General features: G+C 37.1%; 1 protein-coding gene across 2 annotated transcripts in view; it reads right to left on the bottom strand.

The window, feature by feature from the left end:
• LOC131851678 (leucine-rich repeat-containing G-protein coupled receptor 5-like) overlaps positions 1–12767 on the bottom strand; it is a 307542-nt gene that overhangs the window by 211350 nt on the left and 83425 nt on the right. For both annotated transcript variants that reach the window (XM_059202209.1, XM_059202210.1), the window contains exon 2: positions 4011–4053. The gene's annotated coding sequence lies outside the window, so the exon portion shown is untranslated. The remainder of the gene's footprint in view (positions 1–4010; positions 4054–12767) is intronic.

The following is a 12767-nucleotide window of genomic DNA, read 5'->3' as shown; positions in this document are numbered from 1 at the left end:
CGTGTATTCCGGAAATCCGGACAATACATGCCCGCAGTCCTCTACTATGGTATGGTACAAGTTATGAGGGATTTACTACTAAAACAGAAACATGGTTTAAATTCCCGATAACTTATGGGCTGTACTACGGCTACAAAAATTTAATATGTTTAGGTTTTCAACACAATACTTTTGCGTTGCTAGATTACAACTCTAGATTAGAGGTCGTCGTATCGATTTACAGTAAGTTTTCTGGGTATGTAATAGTAGAAATTACGTAATTATAGGGTATTTATTGTTAATAATACCATATGTACTCCTATACCTACACATTATAGTAACAAATTCATCATCGACAGACTGTATTCGGTCTATATAATCAAATCATTTGATTTGGCCTTAATAACATGACGTTCTATTAAGTTGTTGTAAGCCTAAACACATACCGCGACCGCCTTTCACGAAGTTTTTTTTATAACACAGGGGACAAACGAACACGCGGTTCACCTGTTGATTACCGCCGCCCATGAGCACCCGCAACATCAGGGGAATCCCGCGACTGCCTGTCATAACACATACGGGGGGCGTCCATACCTCACATTGTCCCAGCGCTCTGTAGAAACCATATTTCCTAATAGCCTAAATACATTCCGCGAACGCCTGTCACTTAAACCCCGCGTAGTGACGCAACATAACACATACGGGGGCCGTCCATACCTCACATTGTCCCAGCGCTCTGCAGAAACCATATTTCCTAATAGCCTAAATACATTCCGCGACCGCCTGTCACTTAAACCCCGCGTAGTGACGCAACATAACACATACAGGGGACGTCCATACCTCACATTGTCCCAACGCTCTGCAGAAACCATATTTCTTAATAGCCAAAATTCATTCCGCGACCGCCTGTCACTTAAACCCCGCGTAGTGACGCAACATAACACATACAGGGGACGTCCATATCTCACATTGTCCCAGCGCTCTGCAGAAACCATATTTCCTAATAGTCTAAATACATTCCGCGACCGCCTGTCACTTAAACCCTGTGTAGTGACGCAACATATCACATACAGGGGACGCCCATATCTCACATTGCCCCAGCGCTCTGCAGAAACCATATTTCCTAATAGTCTAAATACATTCCGCGACCGCCTGTCACTTAAACCCCGCGTAGTGACGCAACATAACACATACAGGGGACGTCCATATCTCACATTGCCCCAGCGCTCTGCAGAAACCATATTTCCTAATAGCCTAAATACATTCCGTGACCGCCTGTCACTTAAACCCCGCGTAGTGACGCAACATAACACATACAGGGGACGTCCATACCTCACATTGTCCCAACGCTCTGCAGAAACCATATTTCTTAATAGCCAAAATTCATTCCGCGACCGCCTGTCACTTAAACCCCGCGTAGTGACGCAACATAACACATACAGGGGACGTCCATATCTCACATTGCCCCAGCGCTCTGCAGAAACCATATTTCCTAATAGCCTAAATACATTCCGCGACCGCCTGTCACTTAAACCCCGCGTAGTGACGCAACATAACACATACAGGGGACGTCCATATCTCACATTGCCCCAGCGCTCTGCAGAAACCATATTTCCTAATAGTCTAAATACATTCCGCGACCGCCTGTCACTTAAACCCCGCGTAGTGACGCAACATATCACATGCAGGGGACGTCCATGTCTCACATTGCCCCAGCGCTCTGCAGAAACCATATTTCCTAATAGTCTAAATACATTCCGCGACCGCCTGTCACTTAAACCCCGCGTAGTGACGCAACATAACACATACAGGGGACGTCCATATCTCACATTGCCCCAGCGCTCTGCAGAAACCATATTTCCTAATAGCCTAAATACATTCCGCGACCGCCTGTCACTTAAACCCCGCGTAGTGACGCAACATAACACATACAGGGGACGTCCATATCTCACATTGCCCCAGCGCTCTGCAGAAACCATATTTCCTAATAGTCTAAATACATTCCGCGACCGCCTGTCACTTAAACCCCGCGTAGTGACGCAACATATCACATGCAGGGGACGTCCATGTCTCACATTGTCCCAGCGCTCTGCAGAAACCATATTTCCTAATAGTCTAAATACATTCCGCGACCGCCTGTCACTTAAACCCCGCGTAGTGACGTAACATAACACATACGGGGGCCGTCCATATCTCACATTGTCCCAGTGGTCTGCAGAAACCATATTTCCTAATAGTCTAAATACATTCCGCGACCGCCTGTCACTTAAACCCCGCGTAGTGACGCAACATATCACATGCAGGGGACGTCCATGTCTCACATTGTCCCAGCGCTCTGCAGAAACCATATTTCCTAATAGTCTAAATACATTCCGCGACCGCCTGTCACTTAAACCCCGCGTAGTGACGCAACATATCACATGCAGGGGACGTCCATACCTCACATTGCCCCAGCGCTCTGCAGAAACAGTATTTCCTAATAGAATTGGTTGTGCATCAAAAATGCTTCCGGTCGCACGCATCCCGAACGTTACCAGCTTCTTTTCTTTATACCTATCGTTCAGAAATCATCGTGTTACTGTTTCCGGTATTGCCAATTTGAAGATAAAAGATATCAAAGATCGCTGTTGTGCTATTTCTATTCTATAAAAAAACGATTGTTAACATCATTGACATAGAGTATATTATTCTCTGACACTTATATTTATAACTAGCCGTTCACCGAGACTTCGTGCGCGTGGAATTTAACTTTATTTTTCTAAAACAAAAGTAGCTTATGTTACTCCTTATCACATCAGCTACCTGCAAAAAATGTCCCGTCAAAATCGGTCAAGCCATTTCAGAGATTACCCGAACAATCAAACAGACAGACTAAAATAGTAAAAAAAAAATATTTTGGTGTATGTACCGTATTAACGGTTATTTCAATATTACAAACAGACACATCAATTTTATTTGTATGTATAGATTATTTTTATGCAAACCTATGAAAACTTACCAGGATGACAATGATATTACAGTGTTACAACTAAGTACTCGGTGGTCTAGTGGTTTAGCACATCCCTTTGCTTACGATGGTCGCAGGTGCGATTCCTCGCTCGGTTCAGACGGTTTTTATTATATGTGTATTTACAACAAATATATATCCAAGTATTTATATTAGTTATAACTAATATATAGTTGCCTAGTACTCATATCGCAAGCTCTGCTTAGCTTGGAACTAGACTGCTGCGTGAATTGTCCAGGCTTACTATTACAAACAAGCGACTGCTGTTACTTAAATATCATGTCCAGATACCCATAAATAAAGTAAGTGAGGCCATGATCCATCGGGCTAGCGGTATGGAGGCGATAGTGATCGTAGGAGCGAACGTACCATGCCCTAATACCGGTAATGGGAGTCTACGTTCGATTTTCCGAGTCGTTTGCTCCGAACGCGCCAGATAACGAGAAACGTTGCGAATATCGCTTTATAGAGTTATTCTACGATTTATCATAGAAATAGATGATATTGAAATTTATATATCTACTTGACGGCCTCGATAGTGTAGTGGTTAGCACACAGGTTTTCTTCCGACGTTAGCGGCTTCGATTCCTATATAAACATTTGTATTCATGAGTATGATGTTTGTATCGGTCTGGGTATTTTCTATATATATTATATATATATTTACAAAAAAATATCTTTGTGTTAATATCAGTTGTCTTAGTACCAGTACAAGCTCTGCTTAATTTGGGGCTAAATGGCGTTGCTTGAATTGTCTTGGGTTATTATTATTATATATTTATATATTTTCATACGTATCGACAAATAGGCAAAATCACGGAATACTTCTTAAGTTTTACTTATTTTTTATTGAGAGATTGATATTCGTCTACCTTCACACGTTTTCTTTTGCTGCAACTATTACAACAGTATGTATATTTTCTATTTATCAATTAAAAGTATACAATTTTATTTAAATGTTTTATGTGTATACTCACATTATTTATGTTTATACTCTAAATAGATATTTTATAGTGTAACATACCAGGAAAGATTACTGTGAAACGAGAAGATCATCCCCGCTGTATCTGGAACAAATGAAGTCAGTTTGTTAGTTAAGAAATCCATACGCATTTTTTTAGCTAAAATTAATACAACGACTTAATATTACTAGAATATTATGGATTATAATGGAATGGTGCGTCTGCCTACGATAACGGTTTACGCTGGCGGGGCACCAGTGGAGGATGTTAAGATCAACATGAGGTCAGGTCAGTGAAGTACAGTCCACATTCCATAAAGATCTCCCTCCTGCTGATAAGCGGGAATCTTCGCGTATAAACATGAACAGCACTACTGGTATCACGTTATCCTGTAACACCCATCCTGTAATTTCATTGCGTAAAGCAAGCCTACAACCAAAATACATTGGGGGAAGGGTTTAGTAGTTTACTTTAGTAATGTGGACTTATAATCCCATTGCTAACAAATGTATCATGGCAGGTTAAACTCCACGAGGTTATCCCTGGAAACCATTGTGATAAATTGCTGGTGAAATCGTCACGGTGCGTTAACTGACCTGACCTCATGCTCAGATGAGCATGAGGTACGCTGGCGGGGCAGCAGTGGAGGATGATAAGAATATCACTAGTAAATTCACCATGAATTTATCACGCTGGTTTCCAGGATCCGGTTTACGCTGGCGGGACACCAGTGGAGGATGTTAAGATGAACATGAGGTCAGGTCAGTTAGCCTATCGTAGTAAATTCACCATGAATTTATCACGCTGGTTTCCAGGACCCGGTTTACGCTGGCGGGGCACCAGTTGAGGATGTTATGATGAACATGAGGTCAGGTCAGTTAGCCCATCGTGGTAAATTTACCATGAATTTATCATGCTGGTTTGCAGGGGGAACTACATGGAGGTCAACCTGATATGGTACATTGGTAGCAATAAGGTTATTAGTCCACATTACTAACAATCCCTTTCCTTGCTTACTGGAATATCCAGCTGTGGAGTATCGTTGACATTTAGGAGTCATCTATGACGTATATATATATATATAACATAAATATCTATATATACATATATAAAGGCCGACAACTTGTAACCAACTTGTACTTGCAATTCCCCTGGTGTTGCGGGTGCTCATGGGCGGCGGTAATCACTTACCATCAGGTGAGCCTCATGCTTGTTTGTCCCCTGTGTTATAAAAAAAATCTATATATCTAGTACCTACCCATAACACAAGCTCTGCTTAATTTAGGACCAGATGGCGTTGTGTGATTTGTCCTGAGATATTATTACTATAAATTTCTTCTATAGATAGAAATATAAATAAACAAGAAAGAATAGCCGCCTTCATCATTACAAACACTTAGTATGACATCATCGAGTACTAAGCAAACAATGGTAAAGGCATTACAAATAGGTTCCCGAGATAGCAGTCGAGTGGGCGTAAGCAACTAAGCAGTAACTCGAGAATAATGCTTTGTGTATCTACAGGATGCTGGAGTGGTTCGGCGGTTTGTACGAAATAAGATTGTTCCGATTTTGGTACTTATACTGATATTTGACATTATTAATCAAATCTAATCAGAAATAATTCATTTTATAATAGCTATACTCGCGGTTTCAACCGCGTTAAATTTAATATAAAATATAGCCTATGTGTTATTCAGATGCATAAGCTCTATTATTGTAGAGTTTCATCAAAATCTGTTCAGTAGTTTTTGCGTGAAAGAGAAGAAACATCCATACTCACAAACTTTCGCGTTTATAATAGTATTATGTATTAAGATTAAGTTAGAAAACTTGACATTGACTTGACTTGAATGTCAAGTTTTTAAGTTTATTTGTTACTAGCTGTTTTCGCGGCTTCGTCCGCCTGGAATTTACCTTTAGTTTTCTATAATAAAGATTTTTTATAAAATAAAAGTAGCCTAAGTTAAAATAAAAAAAAGTCCCGTCAAAATCGGTCCTTTTCTGAGATTAGCCAGAACAAACAGACCGACAGACAGTACGGTTATTTCAATATTACAAACAGACACAATTTTATTTATATGTATAGATAATAGGAAAAAAATATTTTTATCCTATTATAATAAATAATAATAACTCACCTGATATAAGTGATAATCATCGTACATACATACTTTAAATTGGTATTGTTAACCATATGTGATGTACATACCTAATAATAATAATAATTCTGGACAATTGACATAGCGCCTTCTCGCGCTCTACTTCCAATGGTCGCGGGTTCAATTCCTCTCACGGTACAAACATTTGTATGCATGGATATGACTGTTTGTATCGGTTTGGGTGTTTTCTTTGTATGTATGTATTAAAGAAATAGCTAAGTATTTCTGTCAGTTATCTTCATCATCTATGCTTAGTTTGGGACTAGATGGCGTTGTGTGAATCGTCCAAGTATATTGTATTATATATTATATTATACATATATTATACACACAAAAAACTGAAGTACATTTCAGAGTTGATATACTGTCAGCTAAGATTTAGAAATTCGAAACAGTGTGAATAAACCTACGCAGTGCACAGGGCGAACAAAAGGTTTAAATTAATCGTGTTATTATGTACAGACAGACTAAAAAGTGTTTTAAAAATAATATTATGGCACTTTTACATAAGTTTTATCCATGCCCAGATGGTGTAAAAGCATCGTTAACAGATTTTTTTTATACTACGTAGGTGACAAACAAGCAACCTGGCTATCTGATGATAAACGGTTACCTTAGCCTATGGCCGTCTGAAACACCAGGGGTGCCACGTGTCTAAAACACCAGGGGTGTCACGTACGCGCTGCCGACGCCTAAGAAATCTTATTATACACTTCTAGAAAAACCCCATGCTGTAGTCTTTCGAGAAATCCTCGGCAGGTAGCTCATTTCACAGTCTAAGTGTATGGGGGAGGAAGCTCCTCTGAAACCGTACTGTCCGAGACCACTTAGGTCCCAGCGTGTGGGGATGAATTAGAGATGGTAAGCGGTGCGATGGTAAAAGGTAGCCGTGGGCATCATGTCAAACAATTCATCAGTTTTCAAAATCAAACAGTACATCATCGTACAGGTAATACTCGACATAACGATTTGATGGGTACGGTTTTTTTATGGATTATAATGAAATGATGAACCCGCCTGCGCTTACGGCGGAGCACCAGTGGAGGATGATAAAATATCAAACTATATAAAATAAGATATCAAATATTCGTCTCCAGATTCTTATAGGTACTTTCCTCTCCGCCTGTATCTTCCATATAAGCAAAAACCATGGGAACTCAATCCCTAAGACGTATAACAGCAAATATACGCTCTCATTATCCAACAATGTGATAAAAGGACAATAATGTGTTTCACAATGCTACTCGAATAGCAAATAGGCGAGTCGACTCGACCTTTTGTCGTCCGAATGGCGCGATTAAAACGTTGATAACATCATTTTTATAAGTCGGTTTGAATGGGCTAAAGTTGATAGGTTTAATATGTTACAAGCTAATGGGGTTATGAATGTTATATATACCATGTAATAAACATACTAATGTCTTTTGTTATTTTTAATTCTTAATAAATGGAATGATTTATGTAATCCAACATTATCATTTCAAAACCGTTCTTTATTAAGAAGTTTACGTTTTCTTAATAAACACGGCAAAAGTATATCTGTCTTACTTAATTAATTAACATTAATTTGTTTGATTATCTTATCATTAGTATGTGTGAGACTACAAATATTAAGTTTGATAACCTGACCACCTAATACGCAAACGGATTCATATGTAATTTACTTTGAAAAAAAAATAAATATATTAAATAATATTTAATTGGCTATTATAAATAAGAAAATAATATTTAATACATAAACTTATAATTGCCGTTTCCTGGAAAAATAATATGATAAACATTGAAGGCAATAAACATTGTTTTAATTATTAATTTATTTTTGTTTACAATACAACAAAGACAATTTAATTTAATTGTATGTTGTAAACTTAAAAGAAACTTTACATAAACAGCTTATGAACTGAATTAATATAACACAATAAACGTAATATAGAATAGAATTTAAATTATAAAACAATAATAAAGAAAAGACATGAATCTATTTAGAATATTTTAAAATAAAGCCTTAAAAGTTAGTCTTTTATTATTTACCTTTTTGTAAATTGCAAATTTATAAAATTTGAATAGATTTACGCAAATAGATTATATTAAAATTCCTTTTCATATTTTGTATTTTTTTAACTTTTAAAGTTGGGAAACGAAAAGATAAAACGAAACCCTGGTACAAGAATTTTTTATAGTTTAGGGGACATATAAGCATGAGATCAGGTGAGAACTAAAGAGCCGTTGCCCACTATACCAGAGGAACTGCAAGTGCCAGCCTTTTAAGTAGGAATAAGTTCTTTGCTTCAATATTGAAATTGAATCAGTTCTAAAATACCATTGGTGTAAGGTGAATCTACATTGTGGTTATATATGGCAACACAGTGGAAATACCGAGCAGTTCGCGGGACTTGTGTGAAGATTTAAGAGGTCCCTTGCCCCACGTACGTCAACACTCACCTTTACCGCTCGTGTTTCTCTCCCTGCCCAGCCAAATCTGGTATGAGGCTGCAAGTGCTGATTAGATACACTTTCTAGTATAGAAATTACAGACTTCTAGACTGGCAGATCTTTTAGTAGATTGTAGAGAGATTTAGCTGGTATACCTCTCGCTCCCACTTCAATCGCATATGAATTAAACACAACCATTTTACGTTAATTCCTTACATGGTTTAATTTTATTAAAATAGTTTGAATTCCGTGTAGTGCAGCTAGTGCAGCTTTAGACACGCACTCAAAAGCAGATAGATATTTTGGACTTGTTTTTCTTAAACTACGCATTACAATAGGTAGCTCTGTAAACCAGGTTTTGATTCTTAATCCCGCGCGTCAAACATAATCGCAAGCGCCGTTTGACTTAATCAGGCATAAGTTTGCGATCCGGGATAAAGCCCATTCAATCCCGGTCACGCGGGTTTCCCGGGCCGGACATAGGACTAATGTCGCGGCTGGCCGGACAAATAGTCCGCTGGATTACCCCTTGATTAACTAAGTGGCATTGTTCTATCCCTGTTTTGTTATGCACCCCTAGTATTTTGTATTACTTTCGTTCTAGATTGGATTATTTTATTTTAACCGGCTACGTGGGGTGTATGGGATGCTTGTTATGAATGTTGATGTCAATTTTGAATTAAAATTGCAATACGCCGGTCTCGTGAGAGTGATAGACAAAATTACTGAATTTTGTACTCTATTTTTATGAAAATTGCACTGTCGGAGTATGAAATTCGAGGACGTCAAATGCTATCTTACACCCTCGCATGCGGGTGTAAGATAGCATTTGACGTCCTCGATGGTTTAGCGGTTTAGCACACTGCCTTACTTCCGAAGGTCGAGGGTTCAATTCCTCGCACGGTGCAAACATTTGTATTCATGAGTATGAATTGTACAGTTTGGGTGTTTTCTATGTATAATATGTATATTTACAAAAAAATATATATCTAATTATTTATATAATTTGTCTAGTACTCACAACACAAGCTCTGCTTAGTCAGGGACTAGATGACGCTGTATGAATTGTCCTGAGGTATTATATTCATTCATTCATAATTTAAGAGCTACGCTCTTATCGGTGGATCTCATGCCACTCTCCACGATCTTCCATTATGCTCATTAAATGTTGATACGACACCACTACCATTTTGTCTTTAATTTGCTTAATGTAGCTGTGCCTTGGTCTTCCCCTCCCCCTATTTCCTTCTATTATTCCCTCAATAATAATTACGTTAATGTAAAAAATATCCATATTCATATCTGCAGCAGCAAATGGCCGGGTATCAGGTTAAATAAACAAGTATAGCATTTCATGACACTGTATGCGTCCGGCGCAGTTTACAACGTGGGAGCACCTTCAAGTGTTCAGATGAATCATTCGTCATTGTATCACTGTATTGCGGATGTACGTAATCTGTGATACGGGCAGTTTAATGGCTGGAATTAAACGAATCGGCTGGAATTAAAGTGTCTACACACGGTCCGAAAATCGGACCTATATACTTCTATGTCTGTACAATACAAGACCAGTCTTAAACAGATGATGTACCATAAATGAAATACGCTAGTATATATATATATATATTATGAATGAATGAATGAATGAATATATATATATATATATATTAGGGTGTCCCTTATATGGGTGAAAAAAATTTTTTTTCAGATATCGAAATGCATACCCCTTAATTCTTTTTAAACTACCTAAACTTAATCAAATACAAAATTTTATCTTTATATGTCAACATTAACCCGTGCCGATTGAATATTTTAAAAATCCTTTAACGCTTGTCGTTGTGTATGTGTAATAAAATGAAATAAAATGTTTAATAATAATAATCAAAGTTAAATATAGTAATTAATCAAATATCACATATTCTTTTATCTCTTTTTTAGTCTGGATACAGATTTCTATGCTCTTGTACACAAAAAACTCTTGTAGGTACGCAGGAAAAACTGTTTTTGATATTCTTTTGCAGTGCTAAGCCATTGAAATCTTGCATAAGTTTTACAGCTCTTTCAGCTGTATCATTCACGGTTTTAAAATAGGTTACATCTTCGTCCCATGCAGAAACGGTATCTGTATCCATATTTAAACGAGCAAATAAATTTGTGCTGTTAACAGACACAAAATCATTTAATGATTTTCCTGCAACAAAATACAAGATATATTATTATCAGTTTATTAAGATGGATATAAGATATAAAACTATTTAATTTTTAAATTAAATAACTTAATACGGTTTAATTATTACATTTATCAATCAGGTCAGGTCTAGACCAACCAAATATAAAAATATGATAAACGCGATAAAACCGATTTAAATTAAAATGTGTAACATTAAAAAAAACTATACTAAAATAAATGTTATGTATTTCTGACATATCTTCTTTCGATGGACTGTATCTTTTTACAGAATCATATAAACTATCTCTTTGTAAGTTCGCTAGTCTTAGTTTGTTCATCTACTTCATCATCAAAGAGTGATAAAACAGCTGTCTTCTTACAAGTACCAAAAATGTTGACTAAACTTGCTCAGGGCAGCTTTGGAGATCTCTTTATTAACAATTTCATATTCTTTAAGACTTTTTAAAAGCCCAAAGCTTGATTTGGGGCCGTGACTGCCAGACTATATCCAAGCCATGGTTTTACGTATATAACTGCAATGAATAAACAAATATCTTGGGGCTCTTTTATCCTTGGCGTTAATTTTGAATTGAGTTTGCAACAAACATATTTTCAAAGAGTAAATGACTCTAGCCATCCACCTAGCTTGATGCAGAAGGTCTTATTTTAATATTTTTCTTTGACGATTTATTTATCGGGAACTCATCACAGCTGAATCTAGGGCTACAGCCTGAAGTATAGACAGAGTCCCTTATGCTTAATTGACATCTACACACGGTGATGAAATCTTTCCTTCCTCTTTTTGAAGTAAATGGCATCCTTAAGGCTTTCGTCAGAGCTGGTATTGGGATTGGGATTTTCTTGTTTCGATTGTGTAGTTAAAGATGACGATAAACTTTTGGAACATCTTGTCTTTTTTTCTCTTCTTTTAATTTTCTCTGTCTTGTTCTTTTTTCTTTCTCATATGCCTAGACGCCCTGGTTCTCTTTGTTTTTGTAAAAATATTTTATCTTCTTCTATTTTTATCCAGTCCAAAGCATTTGCGTGTGCTATATCGAATAAATTATCTAAATTGGCGTTTTTTTTTAATTTTTTTGTAACTCTCTCCAAACGGTAAGATCCTCACACAGTTAGGCACAGGTTGTATTACTTTTTCCCATATAATACACTCTCGAACGGCAAGATTTTATCTTAACAGTGTTTAACTTCGCGAATGTTAAAAAAGACCAGAACTTGACGATTAGAACATTTGATGGTTCATGAAAATACTTTTTTTATTGCATAATTTTTTTATAAAAACAAATAAATGGCAAATACGACGGGTGCGCGCCACTAGTATATATATATATATATATATATATATATATATATATATATATATATTAAATAAAAACTTTGAAAAATATTATATATATATATATATATACATATTATATAGGCGGGATGGAAGACATTTCTTTCTATTTATTGTTTAATGTTACAAATGCAGTATAGAGTGTTATTATTAGTAGTATTTATTACTAGCTGTTACACGCGGCTCTGTCTGTATTTTTTTACATAATAGATAGTCTATGTCCGTTCTCGTGTTAACCACTACGATCCGTTAAGCCGTTTAATCATGAACAAATAGATTGCTTTTCTCATAACAACAATATTAGCATTAAATTACTCGCCTTACTTGAATAGGCAAATGCCTATTCAAGATGATCTAGGCCACACGGCTGCTCTACTGTCCCCAGTGATTTTAAGGCAGTAGACTCCTTAACGTGTAATAGGGCCCTGGTGCATTCCTCGCCGATTTTTCGGCCGTATGTAGACTCTTTAAGGTGTAATAAGCCTTGCTGCATTTGTACCTAGGCTGTTAAGGCCTTACGATTTGCCTATATACGTAACAATCTAGGTATCGATCTAGGCCCATGGCGGTTCTGATATCCCCAGTGACTCAGGGCCGTGTGTAGACTCCGTAAGGTGTAATAGGGCCCCGGTGCATTTATACGTACGCTGTTAGGAACTTGTTTACGTATGGTCGGTAGTTTACACCTCCGTGATTACAT

The sequence above is a fragment of the Achroia grisella genome, unplaced genomic scaffold, assembly GCF_030625045.1.
Source record: "Achroia grisella isolate CSIRO2021 unplaced genomic scaffold, CSIRO_AGI_Agris_v1 utg794, whole genome shotgun sequence".
NCBI lineage: Eukaryota > Metazoa > Arthropoda > Insecta > Lepidoptera > Pyralidae > Achroia > Achroia grisella.
The sequence above is the reverse complement of the archived record's forward strand: the minus strand, read 5'-3'. Positions and strand labels throughout refer to the sequence as shown.